We start from the raw sequence: 18,636 nt of genomic DNA, 5'->3' as shown, positions 1-18,636 counted from the left end.
CAGCTTTTAGTGTCCTACTCTTAAATAGGAGCAAACAAGCAATTGAGTACCAAAAAGTTGAGGAAATCCTATAAAAGAAAGACAAAAGCCAAAATGAATAAATACAAGAAAGAAAATCTGAGGAAATAGCAACTAGGCAAGGAGGAAAAAAACTTAAAATACAAGAGAAGATATTACATTCATGAAACAAGATGCTACATAAAAACAATATTCAGATAGCAAAATGTATTCTTTGGAATTAAAATTATGGTATCATAAATGCAAAAACTCAAAGGAAGAGTTGGAAGATCCAGTTGAGGAAATCTTCTAGAAAGTAGAGCAAAAAGACCTAGAGCTAGAAAATAAGAGGGAAGGAGAAAGAAAAAATCCAGAGAATAAGTTCAAGAGGTCCAACATCTGAATAATATGAGTTCCAGAGAGAGAGAGAGAAATAAGAAAACAATTGAGAAGGCATTAACAGGATAATTTAGAAAAATTTCCCAGAACTGAAGCTCACGAGTTTTCAGATTGAAAGATCTCACTGAGTGTATAGCACCAGGAATGAAAAAGCCCCCACCCAGACATATCACTATGAAATGTCAGGACACTGAAGAGAAAGAGAAGATCCTACAAATTTCCAAAAAGAAAAAAAGATATCTTATACAAAGAATCAAGAATCAAAATGTGTTTTGACTCCTCAGTAGCAATAGGAAGGTAGAAAGCAATGGTGAAATCTGCATCAAAGACATTTTCAGACATGCAAGGTCTCAAAAAATTTACTTCCCATCTATCCTTTCTCATGAAGAGAGAGTTACTGAAGGTTGTGTTCCATCAAAACAAGAGATCTATCTAGGAGAGAAGTGAGAGGAATCTCCAAGATATTTGCCAAGGGAGATCCTAGGATAATAGCTCATGCAACAAGTCCAAGCTGGAGTAGGTCAGAGGCCCTGGAACAGAAATATTTAGGAAGATGAAATTGATAGAATATATTATATAAATTTAAACAACTGTCAGAGAGTTTGATTGAATTAGGGATTAGAAAATTAATTAAACACACACACAAATTATTAACTCCAGGGAAAGCAAAACATTTTGCAGGAAAGGAAAAATGGTCGTAGTTGACTACATCACTTTGTTCTCAAAGCATATATACAGTCACTTAGACAGGGATACGTTCTGAGAAATGCACTGTTAGGCAATTTAGTTATTGTGCAAACATCATAGAGTGTACTGATGGGGAACAAAACTTGCCACCCCAAAATGTGTCTCTTTAACATGAGGGTTATTTCAGGCTGATTATATTATTTATTTATTTTAAGATTTTTATTTTTTATTTTATATATTTTTTATTTTATTTTTTTAAGATTTTATTTATTTATTTATTTTCTCCCCAAAGCCCCAGCAGATAGTTGTATGTCATAGCTGCACATCCTTCTAGTTGCTGTATGTGGGGCACGGCCTCAGCATGGCCAGAGAAGCGGTGCGTCGGTGCACGCCCGGATTCAAACCCGGGCCGCCAGCAGCAGAGCGCGCGCACTCAACCGCTAAGCCACAGGGCTGGCCTGATATATATATATTTTTAAATTATTTTATTGAGGTCATATTGGCTTATAACACTATGTAAATTTCAGGTGAACATTATTATATTTCAGTTTCTGTATAGACTGCATCGTGTTCACCACCAATAGTCTAGTTTTTATCCATCATCATACATCTGTGCCCCTTTACCCTTTTCACCTTCCCCTCACCCCCTTAACCTCTGGTGACCACCAATCTGTTCTCCGTATCTATGTTTGTTTGTTTATCTTCCACATATGAGTGAAATCATACAGTATGTATCTTTCTCTGCCTGGCTTATTTTGCTTAGCATAATACCTTCAAGGTCCATCCATGTTGCAAATGGCACAATTTTGTCTTTTTTATGGCTGAGTAGTATTCCTTTGTATATATACATACCACATCTTCTTTATCTCTTCATCTGTTGATGGGCCCTGGAGTTGCTTCCATGTCTTGGTTATTGTGAGATGAGATGAACATAGGGGTGCATATATCTTTTTGCACTATTGATTTCATGTTCTTTGGATGAATACACAGTAGTGGAATAGCTGGATTATATGGTATTTCTATTTTTAATTTTTTGAGAAATCTCCCATGGTTTTCCACAGTGGCTACACTAGTTTGCATTCCCACCAGCAGTGTATGAGTGTTCCCTTTTCTCCATATCCTCTCCAACACTTTTATTTCTTGTCTTGTTAATTATATCCATTCTGACAGGTATAAGATGATAGATATCTCATTGTAGTTTTGATTCGCATTTCCCTGATAATTAGTGATGTTGAACATCTTTTCACGTGCCTGTTGGCCATCTATACATCTTCTTCGGAAAAATGTCTGTTCATATCCTCTGCTCATTTTTTGATCAGGTTGTTCATTTTTTTGTTCGTGAGTCGTATGAGTTCTTTATATACTTTGGAAATTAACTCCTTGTCAGATGTATGATTTGAAAATATTTTCTCCCAGTTGGTGGGTTGTCTTTTCATTTTGTTGATGGTTTCTTTTGCCATGCAGAAACTTTTTAGTCTGATGTAATTGCATTTGTTTATTTTTTATTTTGTTTCCCTTGCCTGAGTAGACATGATAGTCGAAAAGATACTGGTAAGATCGATGTCAAAGAGCCTACTGTCTATGTTTTCTTCTAGGAGTTTTATGGTTTCAGGTCTTACATTCAAATCTTTAATCCGTTTTGAGATAATTTTTGTGTATGGTGTAAGATAATGGTCTGCTTTCATTCTTTTGCACGTGGCTGTCCAGTTTTCCCAACACCATTTATTGAAGAGACCTTCCTTTATCCATTGTATGTTCTTGGCTGATTATTTTCAAGAAACAAGAGACTCAGAAAGTTTTTCTTGTTACCTTCCCCTTAACTGCCAAAAAGAATTCAGATAAAAACACCTGTCGCAGGAAGCAAGCTATCACCTTAGCATAACATGAACTAGATGGTAGACAGGGAGAAACCTAGAAAAGCCCATTTGTTGGTCTCTCCTCTGTGTTATTCCATTTCTCTGTGGCTGAAAAAACACTAGTTTTCCAAACATTTGCTCCTTTTCACCTACCTGTGAATTTGAAGTCCCTGACTCTGCCCACCCCCAACATCTTCTTTTGTCTTTAACTGAGGAAGGTTTTTAAGGTGAAGGCTTCAACCATTTTGGTGACTTACTTGGTTTTCCTTGATTTTTCCCACATATACATATTATTAAACTTTTGTTTGTTGTTTTACTGTTAATCTGTCTCATGTCAATTTAATTCTTAGACTAGCCAGAAGAACCTAGAAGGGTAGAGGAAAATTTCTTTCTCCCCCATAATAGTTACACAAAACTAGGTGGTGTGGTCTACTACACACCTAGGCTATATGGTACTAATCTTATGGGACCACCATCATATATACAGTTCATCATTGACTGAAATGTCCTTATGCAGCACATGACTGTGGTCATAATAATATAAATACCATAAATTTATCTAATCATTATATTGTGATAATGAGGAATGGGAACTGGCTTTGTATGCTTGTGTTTAGTTGTGGTGAGTGACAAAAGACAAGAGAGAATGCTTACAAGTAAAATAACATGAAGTAGCAATGCAGACATGCGTCACTTAATGACAGTGATATGTTCTGAGAAATGTGTCATTAGGTGATTTCATCGTTGTGTGAATATCATAGCATGTACTTACACAAACCTAGATGGTATAGCCTACTACACACCTAGGCTATATGATTAGCCTAATTGTTTCTAGGCAGCAAACCTGTACGGCATGTTGCTATACTTAATATTGCAGGAAATTGTAACACAATCGGATTTGTGTATCTAAACATATCTAAACATAGAAACGATACAGTAAAAATATAGTGTAGAGGATAAAAAATGGTACACCTGTATAGGGCACTTACCACTGATGGAGTTTGCAGGATGGGAAGTTGCTCTGGGTGACTAAGTGAGTGAGTGGTGAGTGAATGTGAAGGCCTAGGACATTACTATACACCGCTGTAGACTTTATAAACACTGTATACAGGCTACACTAAATTCATAAAAAAATACTTTTCTTTCTTCGATCATAAGTTAACCTTAGCTTACTGTGACTTTTTTACTTTATAAATTTTTAATTTTTTTTAACTTTTTGACTCTTGTAATAACACTTAGCTTAAAACACAAACATATTGTACAGCTGTACAAAAATATTTTCTTTCTTTATATCCTCATTCTATAAGCTTTTTTCTATTTTTTAATTTTTTTTTTTACTTTTTAAAGTTTTTTGTTAAACATTAAGACACAAACAAATATCCCTACACAGAGTCAGGATCATCAATATCACTGTCTTCCCCTCCACATCTTGTCCCACTGGAAGGTCTTCAGGGGCAATAACACGCATGGAGCTGTCATCTCCTATGATAACAAGGCCTTCTTCTGGAATATCTCCTAAAGGACCTGCCTGATGCTCTTCTTGAGGAGGTGTCACTCTTTTCAGAAATATGTACATGGTGGTTTGCTTGATTTGTTTCTTTCTTTCATCATAGATTTGCTTGTAAGCAGATAATGCACCATGAACTTTTCTCTCTATTAATGAAAACCCTTCAGTATTGGGGTCTATGTTTTCAAACTTTCTAAGAACCTTGTTGAGGTCTGCAAAAGCTTTTGCTAAACCCTTCACTGTGAATTTTCTTGGGGATTCTTCTTTTTCTTCTCCTGTAGTTTCGTTTTCTCTCCCTTGAAGGCCCTGAGGTTCTCACTCTGCCAGTCACAAAGGATTTCAATTTGTAGCCTGCAACATTGCCCCAAGCAAGACTATTATCTTGTCCTTAAAAGCCTTGAAACCTGGCATTGACGTGGCATCCTTGTGGATGAAAGTCCTTTTGGGCATCCACTTCCAGAATACGAAATTTCCATTTATATTGAATATTTGCTCTGGCAAGTAATTTTTCTCCACAATCAGCTTATCTAGAGTTTCCAAAAATTCTTCAGCTGCCTTCACATCAGGACTTGCAGACCCACCACTCACTTTTACATTATCTGATGAATAACGATTCTTAAATCATTTAAACCACCCAGAGCTGGCAGTAAATTCAACATCTTAGTTGGGCCCACCTTTTCTTTCAACACCGTAAACAAACTTTTTGCTTTGGCTCTGATTATCACAGTGCTGAGAGGGAGACGTTTCTGTGTCTGATCTTCAATCCAGGTCATTAGAAGCTTCTCCATGTCTAATGTAGGCCCTTCTCGAATTTTTGTTAGTCTCATTGCCTTCAATGAAGCAGATTCTTTAACAGCTTCCATTACGTTGTTCTTGTTTTTCAAGATCTTAGCTTTGGTGGAATGGGACATGCCTGACTGGGGAGAAATAACCATCACTGATTTTCCACCTTCATAGTCCTTAATCACTTTTAACTTTGTTTCCAGGTCAATCACTCCACCTGTGGCCTCTTACTGGCGACATTAGCAGTGGATTTTGTACAGTTAGGGGCCATGATGAACACAACAATGTGAGATTAAATCAAGCACAAGAGAAAGAGATGCAGTCAAGAGATGCTGTAAACACAAGATATATGAGGCTGCCACCAGTGTAACACAGCATATTGTTTTACAGTCAACTTTTTTTTTATAAGTAGAAAGAGTACACTAAAATAATGATAAAGAGTATAGTAAATACATGATAAATAAATGGCAAGCAATAGGACATATTGGAGTATATGAGGAAGTCATTTGGTGTAAAACTAATTCGGCCTGACCTTGTTTTTCCAAAAGGGCCTGACCATGGCCTTTGAACATGCATTGTCTATCTGCTTTAAGCAATTACCATGTCCCAAAGACCAGAACAAATGCCTTTAAGATAAGGATGCAATTTCCCCCACATTGGCATTTCCTTAAGGATAAGCATTTTTCCCTAGGCTAGGATTTGGTTGCTGTGCTCATCTTGTGACGACTCAACTTGAGACAACAGACCTGCTACCTGCTGTGTCCATCTGAGACAGCAGACCTGATGCCCACTGTGTCCATCAATCACTGTGCCAACAGGAAAATCTTGTGACTATGGTAAAAGGGACATTGCAATCATATGTGATATATTCTCTTTGATGGTATATAACAGCTCTGCACACCCCATTTCTTTCGTGCCCTTCCTTCCTTGGGGTAGGAAGGCCCTGGGCTATATGGTCCTCAAATTTGGCTCATAATAAACTCACCCCAATTTTGATTTACAGATTGATTATGGGTTATTTGTGTCAACATACATAAACCAGTAACACTAATTTATTATCATTACGAAGTATTATGTATTGTACATAATTGTGTGTGCTATACTTTTATACAACTGGCAGCACAGTAGGTTTGTTTACACCAGCATCACCATAAACACATGAGTAATGTGTTGTGCTACAACATTACAATGACTGCAACATCCTAGGCAATAGGAATTTTTCAGCTCCATTATAATCTTGTGGACCACAATCATATATGTGGTCCATCATTGATTGAAACATCATTATGCAATGCTTACTGTACAAGCATGTTATTTAGAGTATAGAGATACATATGAAGAGAATCATCTAGAATTGTAAGTAGTTGTCTCTGGAAACAGAAAAATGATGGGTAGACAGATTGAGGACTATTCTTTGTTTTAATATATCTTGTAAAACTTGTTGACTTTTTAAAAATGAAGACAATAAGTTGATTGATAATCACAATATTTCAGAGATGTTATTCAGGACACTTCAATAGTTATTACTATTTTTTACCATGTCTTGTACATAGTGAGTACTCTCAATTATTTCTTGAACTGAATCTTTTAAAATGTTTCAGAAGTGTTGTAACAAGTCATTACTGGTCTGTAAGATCCTTGAGATCAGAGATTCTTTTTTATACATTTTTATAGTTCCTTCAGGACACAATGTGGCATCATTTGCATTTTTACTTATATTAATGTGTAGGATTTTGCATGTCTAAGTCGCATGAAGAACTAAGTCAAATTCCTTTTTATTCTTAGTTAACGTCTAAACAATCCTGAATTGAATATTTGACTCTACAAATAAGATCTGCTCTTTTCAATACTGTGAATTTAAGCTCTGCCTCTCAATCAAGAAATCATCAACAATTTTTTTTGAGTACTTACCATGGGCAAAACCGATCATATGGCTCTTTAATAACTATATTACATTCTCTAGGAGAAGAATCTGAGAGATTGCCCAAGGTCACCCAGAGATACAGGCAGTACCACCTCTTCTAAATCAGATCATTTGCCCTAAACCAAACTTTTGTGATAAATACACTCAGAGTAGGTGTGAGGAAAAAGTCAGAAGGGTTTATCCCACTTGAGATTAGCAGGCAGTCTAGTTTGTCTTCAACCAAAGTGTTGATGGATAAAAGGCAAAAACTGGTGTGTAAATTTAGCTTTCACTTTGTTGAAAGAGGATTAAAAATAGAAAGGAATTTTATTTAGGTTTAGACAGTGAAGGCTGAGATATAGAAAGAACTTTTGTCAAGGAGTAGGCTTGAGATATTTTTTCCTACTGAAGAGCCCAAATTATGAAGCTGCCAGAATAAGCATCTTGCCTGCTTGCTTGTACTTCTGGCGTCCTGATGAATCACATGGCTGTCCTTCATCAACAGTTTTTAATCTATAAATTCACAGCCCCTGAGAGTTAATATGAGATTATCCAGACACTATTTAAAGAGCCAGAGATTGGGGAAACAAATGAGACTCTTCACAGGGGGTATGTGAATACTTTTCTAGTCCTTAGGCACTTAGTAATTTCACAAAGTAGATATGGTGTGGTCAAGCACATTCTCTCTCAACAGAGTCTCCTCCTCTCCATTGGTTCCTTCCCATTATAAGTGGAGTTTATATTCTATACCTCCAATAGGGGGCAATTATTTTAAGTAGAACAATTCTACCACTTTCTATTTGCTGTATTAATGGTTGTCTCTTGTATGGCGTCTTATCTTCAACAGCTTAGGCTTAAAAAAACCTCAGAAGATCATCCCCAGGACTTAGGGACCATAAATATAATTCAGAAAACTTTTGAAAGAATGGAGTGCAGGAAACAGTAAGTGCAAGAAACCACATTAATAATCACTATTTAAAAATCTGCCATACAGAAGATAACCACAAAAGGACTTATCTATTAGCTCTTATAATTTTAAATTGATTTTCAGAGACATATTTTCTAGATAAAATCAAAGGAAGCACTCTGCATTTTTAGCATTAAGTGCTGGAACATGTAATTCAATAATTACACTCTGCATTTAGTGTTCCATGCTTTTTAAAAGGCTTTCCCATGTATAATTTGAAATAGATAATGCAGGTATTATTCTCATTTATAGATTAAGGAAACTGAGACATGAGAATTTAAGTGACACGGCCAAGAACTCACAATGACATCGTGAAAGGCAGGACCAGGATTCACATTCTATTGTTTTGTTCTTTACCATCTATCAGTGAAAATTGTATCTTTGATTAATTAGAGGCATTTTATAGTTCAGTATACGAAGACAAAACAAAAAATCTTAGTGGGTTTGTTGAAGGTCACTCCGTAAGAGAAATGAAAAGCTGAGAAAAATATACATGAGCACTGACTTGAAATCCTCTGCTCAAATCACTTGACCACAAGAAATGTAAGAGTGAAGACTAAAAACTTGTGTAGAATGTACCGTCTATTACTGTTCTTCTTAAGGTTTGTCCTAGATAAAAGGTTTCCATTAAAATCCATTTCTTCTTGGCAAACACTGTAGCCTTTGTATATCTGTGTGTCTCCTCTAGAAATATTAACAACAAAAGAGAAAGAAAGATTTTTCCTGGGTAAATAATGGAAATAGAACAATCAATTATGATGAACAAAAGTCAGAAGGATTAAATTTTTTTGAAGTATAGTAATCCTAAGTATAGGATTATGTTCATCATACAGTTGTAAAGTTTATAAAAGGCATAAATTATTGTGTGGCCAAATAATTATGATAATATTACAGTAACATTCTGTTAATCTGACTTTTAAAACTTACTTTTTTAATCAAAGAAACCACTATACACCAGACAAATGGTTGCCTTAGTGTTCTTAAATAAATAATATTAAAGAATTAAAAATAATTTGGATACTGTAGTGGAAACTGGTCATTACTTTGGCCACCTGAACTGCTTTCCTGTATTTAGAGAATTCCTTATCTTGTAAATTTTGGTGGCAAGCAAAGATGTCTCCCACAATGGAAGCAGAAGATGTCAGATACTGGTGATCTTTGCCTTTCTTGCAGCTAGGGTGCAGGCATGTGACCTAGGCTTTCAAACTTTAACTGCTGCATCTTTGACTCTGAGCTGAGGATACAAGCAACAGTCTTTCTCTCTCTCTCTCCCCTTCCCTCCCTCTCCCTCTCCCTCTCTCCCTCTCCCCGCCAGTTTCTCTCTGTCTGTGTTTCTGTCTCTCTCTCTCTCTCTCTCTCTCTCTCTCTCTCTCTCTCTCTGTCTCTCCCCTAGTGGCAGTAGAAGTCACTGCAAGCTACGGTTTCCAACGCAGAAGTGGCCAAAGGGCAAACTGTGTTGTCTAGTGCTGGATGTCCGTGGCATTGGCTGTAGAGTGGCTACATTGTCACAGTTTGCCCAGCACTGGAAGCTCCGAATCCCTGAAAACCATTCAGTCCCAGGAAGACCAGGATGGTTGGTTACTCTGGCCAACTTTCTCATCAGATCAGTTCTGTGGATGGTTTATCCCTGCTGCTTAGCTTCAAGTCTGGTTTTTCAGCCCTCTCAGGAATTCTTTGAGCCACCCAATATCCTTTAAAGAAAAATTTATGGAAGTATAACCCAGTATCCTTTTAATCAACTATTGTTTTGCCTAAATCAGTGAGAATTGGTCTCTATTACTGTTACCAAGAACCTACTAAAACACACACCTTCGTGTGTAAGCAGTTTGGAAACCTGCTATTCACAATGACCGTATGAATCATATTGGTTTGATATGGCTCATAGGGTTGTTATGGACCCTAGTAGATATTGGTGAAATCTTTTAATATTTTATTTTAATATTTTAAAAGATGCTGCAAAAGCATCAATAATGATAATTCTTACTGTAATTTTGAAATCTTGATGTATTTCTGATGGTTGAGACTATCGTGAACCATTCTCCCCTACTGATGAGATAAACAAACATTGACAGAATGCTAAATTACTTAAAAGTTGCTTACAGAAAATCTTTGAATTTCCCCACCCCATCCCATGCCATCCCCCTCAAATTTATGAATGCTTATCTCTCCAGATGAATTTTTAAAGTCAAGGAAATAGAAGGAATTGGTGACCTAAAAAACCCTACTCAACTATTCATCTGTGGTACATACGTAAACGTTCTTTGTTGCTTCTCCTGATAGTTAGACATCCCTCTAAGGTGAAATATGCACCTTTCATTCAGCTTCACCTTCACGACATCCTCATAACTATGTACTTTGATTTTTCATCTTTTGGAGAGAAAATCTTCAGTGAGGAAACTCCTGTTCATAGAATGGTTATTAAAATGTTATTACATCAACAGTACAACATTATTATTATTTTTTTTTATAATTTTATTTATTTATTTTTCCCCCAAAGCCCCAGTAGATAGTTGTATGTCATAGTTGCACATTCTTCTAGTTGCTGTATGTGGGACGCGGCCTCAGCATGGCCGGAGAAGCAGTGCGTCTGTGCGCGCCCGGGATCCGAACCCGGGCTGCCTGCATCAGAGCGCACGCACTCAACCGCTAAGCCATGGGGCCGGCCCAACAGTACATCATTATTAAAGAAATATAAGAAGACAGAAATAAGCATTTGTAATCCTGCCACTGCTAACATTTTGGTACTCTTTTTTTTTTTTGTAAGTATTCATGTCTATAGCTATAGAATTTTTTTAAATTTGGGGTCAAACTATGCATACTATTTCAGAATCTGCTTTATTACTAGTATTATGAATTTCTTTCCATGTATATGCATATAGATATCATTTTAAATGATTGCGTGCTTTTACAATATATGGAAGCATCAAAACATGTCATCAATGAACTCTTGGACATTTTTAGATTTTATAAACAATACTATAAAAATCATATATCTATTCTTGAACATTTTTCTGATTATTTCCCAAAAATAAATATTAGAAGTAGAATTTTTTTTTTAATGACTTTTTTTGAGGAAGATCAGCCCTGAGCTAACATCCACGCCAATCTTCCTCTTTTTGCTGAGGAAGACTGGCCCTGGGCTAACATCCGTGCCTACCTTCCTCTACTTTATATGGGACACCGCCACAGCATGGCTTGACAAGCGTTGCCTCAGTGTGTGCCCAGGATCTGAACCCAGGCTGTGAGCAGCGGAGCGTGTGCACTTAACCACTATGCCATGGGGCAGGCCCCTACAAGTAGAATTTTTACATAAGAAGCTATGCTCATTTTTGAGATTTTTTATTATATTTTGTCAAATTGCTTCCCGGAAAAGTCATGCCTTTTATGCTCCCACTAGTCATCTATGAGACTGTATACTTCCACTGTCAACAACACTGAGTATTACCATTCTTTTTAATCTTTATTAATTTGATAAACAAAGAGATATCTCATTGTTTTATTGATTACTAGTGAGGCTAAACTTTGTGCATGTGTGTGTGCGTGTGTGTGTGTGTGAGTGTGAGTGTGAACGTCTTTATTGCTCAGGGATAAATGTCCAGAATGCAACTGCTGAGTTATATGGTAGTTACATGTTTAGTTTTTTAAGAAACTGCCAAACTGTTTCCAGAGTGGTGGTACCATTTTACGTTCCCACCAGCAAAACTGAGTGATCCAGTTTCTTTGCAACTTTGTCAGCATTTGGAGTTGGCACTGCTTTTTATTTTTGAGGCTTAACGTTTTAATATAATTTTTGGCCTTATATTTCTTCTTTTTGAATTATCTGCTTCTATCAAGTGCCCATTTTCTTCAATGTGGATGTATGAGATTAACCACTTAATTCTGTGTTGAATTGCAAAGAAGAAAACTCAAATTCTGAAAATAATTATCACCCCTTCCAAGAATTGTCATTATTTGATTTGTCATCATCACCTAGCTATTTGGTTTTTACAAATTACCTCCTCCCTAAAATAGGTTTCTAGTTGATTTTCACCCTTTTATTCCGTTCTCAAGAAGTCATTACATTTTGAAAATTTATTTCCTTTTATCCCATGAAGTACCGTATAATATACTACTTATTTTAAATATAAATGCTTAGGAATTTATACCTTGTATAGGAAAGAAGTCAAGGAGGTGGTACCAAAATGCAATTAATCTAATCTATTTTCTCTTTAGGTTAAAAATATTGTCTCCCTTTTAAAAAGAAAAAAATACATCTTTTGCTTTTCTCTTCTATTGGAGGAACATATAAACTATTAAGTAAAATAGTTACAGGGCTGGTATTTGTCACAAGGTGGGAGTTTAGAGGAAGTGTAATCAGCATCTCTGCAGCAGTATTTGCTACCTATTTCCCAACGACTTTGTTTTTTTGCTGACCCTCATGTCTGATATTACCTCAAAATCCATCATCACCCACTTCTAAAGCCTACCTGCTGGGCATTGCTGGGGGCTGTTAATATCAGTCACACCAGAGAGAGGAGAGTGGGAGGGAAACTCTTCAGGAGATCTTGGTTGGCTTCTATATCTCAGCTCTATTTTTACCTCTCTGCAATCAATGTTGATGACATTAGACATTCGCGTAATCTCAGTGCACTCAGTCCCTCTTTCTTTGGCTCACTCCTCTCACACCTTAGAGCCTTCTACTACCAAGCTACACCCTATGCTTAGAGTGACCATATGCTCTCTGTTTCTGGAGAGTCCCAGTTTCAAATATTCTGTTCTGTTGCCAAATCAGATGTCAGACCATATGCTTCATATTTTCTTTGGGGAAATATATTCACTTATCTATGCTTCAGTTCCCTAAACTCTGCTCATCAAGATTTCTATTGGTTTTGCTAGACAGTTTATGAAAAATGTTATTAATCCAAAATGCAGTTCTGACGTCTTCTCCAGTGGGAAGCATTCCTTCATAGCCTTCCTTCCTCCCGTGCCGCTCGTCTGTGCTCCCAGAGTTTCTCTGTGCTTCCCTCTGCTGAGCACAACCGAAGCCTAAGACTTCCCTCACCCACTCATTAGAATCACCTTCCTTGGTGTATTTGGGAAAAGTGAAGGGTGAGAGGGGTTACTCCACATCTATTATGGATTCACCCACCTGCGCTCTGCTACTCAGGAAGGCATTCTCTGTCCAGTTAGAGAACACCCTTCATTTTTCTGCTGATAGTGGTGTGAATCATAGACTGTAGCCCACATTCTCCTCCTCCCTCCTAGCAGTCTACGGATCTGCGTATTCCCCAGCAGCACATCTCTCTACCTTGCATGTTTCAGTCTAGAACAATATGATGGGGAAGGGATGGAGGTTCCAGGTGGGCTTTCCACTCTTAGTCCAGTTGCACAGTCTAGACTCTAGAAAGAGCTCTGTTATTCTAAGGATCTAGGAGAAAATCATCAGATCATGCACCCATACACACATTGATCTTCCAAGGACAAACATCAATTTTCAAAGCAGTACCAATAAGGAGGAAAAGAAACATTTTCCTGGGGCCAGCCTAGTGGCACAGTGATTAAGTTGATGCACTCTGCTTTGGCAGCCTAGAGGTCGCAGGTTCGGTGCGGACATATGCACCGCTCATTAACCATGCTGTGGTGGCATCCCACATACGAAATAGAGGAAGGTGGGAACAGATGTTAGCTCAGGGCTAATCTTCCTCAGCAAAAAAAAGAAACATTTTCCTATTGTTCTATATAACATAGCCCTCACACAAAAAGGAGTTAGAACTTTGTATTATGATGCAGAACAGCGTTAGTTCTTTTATTCATCTCTTTGTTCTCTTTTTCTGCTTTTAAATAGGGAGCTACAGGCCAACCAGAAATAAGAAAATGGGCCAATTGCTGAGTCTAATTTCCTCTGAATGGATTGAGAATATGATATAAACTTTGGCCTTTCTCTGCAGAAAAAAATACACCTAGTGAATGCACGAAGAATTTTACATAGTTTCAGGGCATCCATGGACCTCTCTAGAATATTTCTGCATCCTCAGGATAAGGATTCTTGTCATATTTATATGTGTGGTAGGTACTGGGGAAGCAGACATTAATCAAAGAATCACATAGACAAATGTAAATTACCATTGTAATTTTAGATGTATAATAGGTTGAGTTGTCTTAGGGAAAGCAGTCCCAGAAGGCTTCTCTGGTCAAGTGATGTTTGAGGTAAAGTCAACCAGAAGGGTAGAGAGAATCCAGATAGAAGAACTAGCATGTACAAAAGCCCTGTGGCTGGGAGGAGTAGGCATATTTAAGGAATGGAAAGGCCATTGTGGCTGAAGTATAGAGAATGTGGGAGAGAACTAGGGAAAGTAAGGCTGGAGAGAGAGGCAAGTTGTGAAGGGCCTTGTAGACCAATTAGGGAATTTGGTCTTTATTCTAGGAGCATTGGGAATGTTCTTGGTCGAAGGTTGATGTCTGGTTTTGGTCTTGAATAGAACACTCTGTCTATCCTGTGAAGAATGATTCAGAGGGAAGCAAAGGTGGACGAGGAGAGGTCAATCAGGACACTATGACTCTAGTCCAGGTAAGAGAGGATGGTAACGTGAAGTAGAAAGGTGGCAGTGGAGGAAAAGAGAAGTGTCTGGATTCAAGGAATAGTCCAGAAGTGAAATTGATAGAACTGACAGATGAGTTGGAAAATGGGAGAACAGGTGAGAGAGAGGGAAATGTCAAGAAGGGCATCTAGGTTTTGGGTTTTCCTAACAGGTTAAATGGTGGTGTCATTCAGAGAGATCAAGCTTGCTAACAGAGGACCAAATTTTGGCGGAGAAGACCCTGGGTTCATTTTGCACGTGTTGAAACTGAGATGTCACTAATTCTTTCTCTTGAAGTGTTTATTAGTCTGCTCAGGCTGCCATAACAAAATATCACAGACTGAGTGACCTAAATAACAGATATTTATTTTTGCACAGTTCTGGAGGCTGGAAGTCCAAGATCAAAATGCCAGCAGGGTTAGTTTATGGTGAGACCTCTCTTCCTAGCTTGTAGACGGCAACCTTCTCATTATGTCTTCACATGGTCTTTTTTCTGTGCACGCACAGAGGGAGAGGGAGAGAGAGAGAGCAAGCTTGAGTGCAAGACTGAGCTTTGGTGTCTTTTCCCCTTCTTATTATGACACAAGTTGTGTTGGATTAAGGCCCCACACTTATGACCTCATTTTAATCCTAGTTACCTCCTCATAGGCCCTATCTCCAAATATAGTCACATTGGGGGTTAGGGTTTCAACATAAGAATTTGGGAGGGATATAATTCAGTCCATAGCAAAGTGTATTATATAGTAGATAAGATCACAGACTTTAAAGTCAAACAAAACTGGGTTTAAAAATCTGGCCCCCATAACTCAAAAAGTCCATCACTAGGTGCAAGGATAAATAAATTGAAATATATCCATACATAGCATAAAAAGGAATAAAGTATTGATACACATCAACATAGATGAATCTCAAAATAATTATGCTGAATAAAAGAAGCCAGACAAAAAAGAGAGTGTGTATTTTATTTAAATACAATTCTAGAAAATGCGACCTAATCTATAGGGACAGAAAGCAAATCAATGGTTGCTTGGGGCAGGAGTGGACAGGGAGAGCGAGGAGGGTGGGATTACAAAAGGGCATGAGAAAACTTGGGGTGATGGATATGTTTGTTATTTTGATTGTGGCAATAGTTTTACAGGTGTATACATATGTGGAGAAGTATCAAATGGTATACATTAAATATGTGTCATTCATTCCACGCCATTTAAATCTTAATAAAGCTGTTAAATTTGGGGAAAAAAGAGTCAAAGGAAGCTGTCTCCATGCTCTCACAAAGGCCTAAAAGTCTTTCTTTCCTCATAAGTGAAGGGCAAGTGGCTTTCAATTCAGGTGGCCAGGCTTGGGCCAGGTACTTGGCCCAGGCTTCTGATGATGCTCTGGGTATCTTTAGAGGAGCTTTTTCAGGCCCAGCTGAGCTTCATCACTGTGACCCTCGGTGGGGCTGCCTTTTGCCCCACCTTCCTGGCCCTTCATTTGCTATTCTGAAACCAAAGATGGGAATGGATGGTTTGAGGCTTCTGGCCCCCAGCAGATGAGGAATAAAGTTTGCCAATTGATTGCACTGAATGGAGTCTATATACATTAAGACTGAAATTTTTCTTTTCATTTGTTTAATAAGCATTTACTGAGCACCTACTAAACGGAAGATGTTGTAGACATATTTAATGGGAAATTTACTAAGACCTTAAATATGGGCCTTGTGACTTACTTTGGCCAGTACGATGTGACAGAAGTGATAGTGTGTGCCAGTTCTTAGCCTAGGCCTTAAGAGACCTTGCACGCTTCTACTTTCACTCTTGTAAGCCTAACACTCCATGTGACTGAGCCCAGGCTAGCCTGCTGGAAGATGAGAGACATATGGCTCAGTTACTCCCATTCCCCCAGCTGACAGCTTGCTAAACTCCAGAAGCAGAACATTTTAGCTGCCTGGGTATTGACTGCAGACACATGAGTGAGTTCAACTGGATAGGAAGAGCTACTCATGTAAGCTCAGCCCAAACTGCTGACCCATAAAACCATGAGTTAAATGAATGGTTGTTTTAAATCACACACACACACACAAACACACACATATTACACACACCTGGTTCCTCCTCTTATCACTAGTGCTTGAGTGATTTGGTCAAGTTATTTAACCTGCTTGTGCCTCAGTTTCCTCATTTTAAAAATGATTATAAAATGAATGGATAAAGAAGATGTGATACACACACACACACACACACACACACACACACACACACTGGAATACTACTCAGCCATAAAAAAGATGAAACCTTGCCATTTGCGACAACATGGATGGACCTTGAGGGTATTATGCTAAGTGAAATAAGTCAGATGGAGAAAGACAATTACCATACGACTTCACTCATATGTGGAAGATAAACAAACAAATATATAGGGAGAACAGATTGGTGGTCACCAGAGGGGAAGGGGTGGGGAAAGGGCAAAAGTGGAAAAGGGGCACATATTTATATGATGATGAATGGAAACTAGACTTTTGGTGGTGAACATGATGCAGTCTATACAGAAGTTGAAATACAATGACATACACTTGAAATTTATATAATGTTATAAACCAATGTGACCTCAATAAAATAAATTAAAAAATAGATAAATAAAACGATTATAAAAACACCTACCACATAGCATTGTTGTTAGTATTAAACGAGATAGCATTTGTAAAGTGCCCAGCACAGTGCTGGACACATAGTATATATGTGAATATATACATAGTATATATTCCCAATATAGTAGCAATGATTACTTTTCAAGTTGGGACCCATATCTTATTCATCTTTGTTTTCCCAACAACTAGAGCAGGCTTTTCTTCATGAAAGGAACTCAGTAAATATGACTATTTTGGGAAATATAGTAAACTCAATGAATATTCTGATTATAACCTACTTGAAGATAGTATCATATATGTATCTAAAGGCAGTAAGAAATCATTTCTATCCTTGTGACTTTTTAAAAGCAAACACACACACAAACAAATGTTTATCTTCATTTCTTTGAAACTCAGGACTGATATTGAAATTCTCATTTCTTATCTTCTTGACTCCTATCAGCAGCATTCAATACCTGCTGATCATTCCTTTCTCCTTGAAACACCATCCTCCTTTGGCTCCCTGTACATCACACTCACCTGATTTCCCTTCTACTTCACCAGCCACTCATACGCAGTTTCCTTTGAGTGTTCATCCTCATCTCCTCAGCTTCTACATGCTGAGGTGCTCTAGGGCTCAGTCCTTGATCTTTTTCTCTTCTCCACCTCCATTCCCTCCCTTGGGGATGTCATTCAGTCTCCTGGCTTTAAATACCTTCCCTATATACTGGCAATCCCAAATTTATATCTCTGGCTCAGGCTTCTCTCCTGAGCTCCAGTCTCATAAATCCAATTTTATATATCTAACTGCCTACTTGAAATCTCCAATAGGTTATTTAATAGGCACCTGGAATTTCACGCATCCAAAACTTAACTCCTGATTCTGTCCTCTTCCACCTCAAACCTACTCCTGAAATTTTCTCTTCTCAGTATATAACAACTCCTTTCTAGTTTGCTCTATTCTTAGAAGAACCTAAAATTCACGGTGTGATTCTCCTGGAGTATTTCCCAATGTTCTGCCTCATATAACACATAGCAGCCAGGGGTAAAGGGTGGGAGACGAGTTGTGACAGTACCACAATTCTCAGAGGTTGCCAACCCCAGCTTGAGACCATTTGTGATCCCCTCCTCTGCAGCAAAATTCTCCTGTCCTATATTTCTTTTCCTTTTGGTCATTCTAAGTGACAGGACAGATACTATGATCAACTGCTCAGTTTCAGATGATATTTTTTCAACAAGCTTTATGTCCTCAAAAATCTCCTTCTCCACTAGTGAGTTCCCCTGCGGGGTTCTTATAACACGCCACTTTTCTCTGCTGAATTATTCCAAGATAATATGCATATATTTAACAGAAACTTTCAACACCTTTAATTCA

The sequence above is a fragment of the Diceros bicornis genome, chromosome 4 (genome assembly GCF_020826845.1).
Source record: "Diceros bicornis minor isolate mBicDic1 chromosome 4, mDicBic1.mat.cur, whole genome shotgun sequence".
NCBI classification, from domain to species: domain Eukaryota; kingdom Metazoa; phylum Chordata; class Mammalia; order Perissodactyla; family Rhinocerotidae; genus Diceros; species Diceros bicornis.
The sequence above is the reverse complement of the archived record's forward strand: the minus strand, read 5'-3'. Positions refer to the sequence as shown.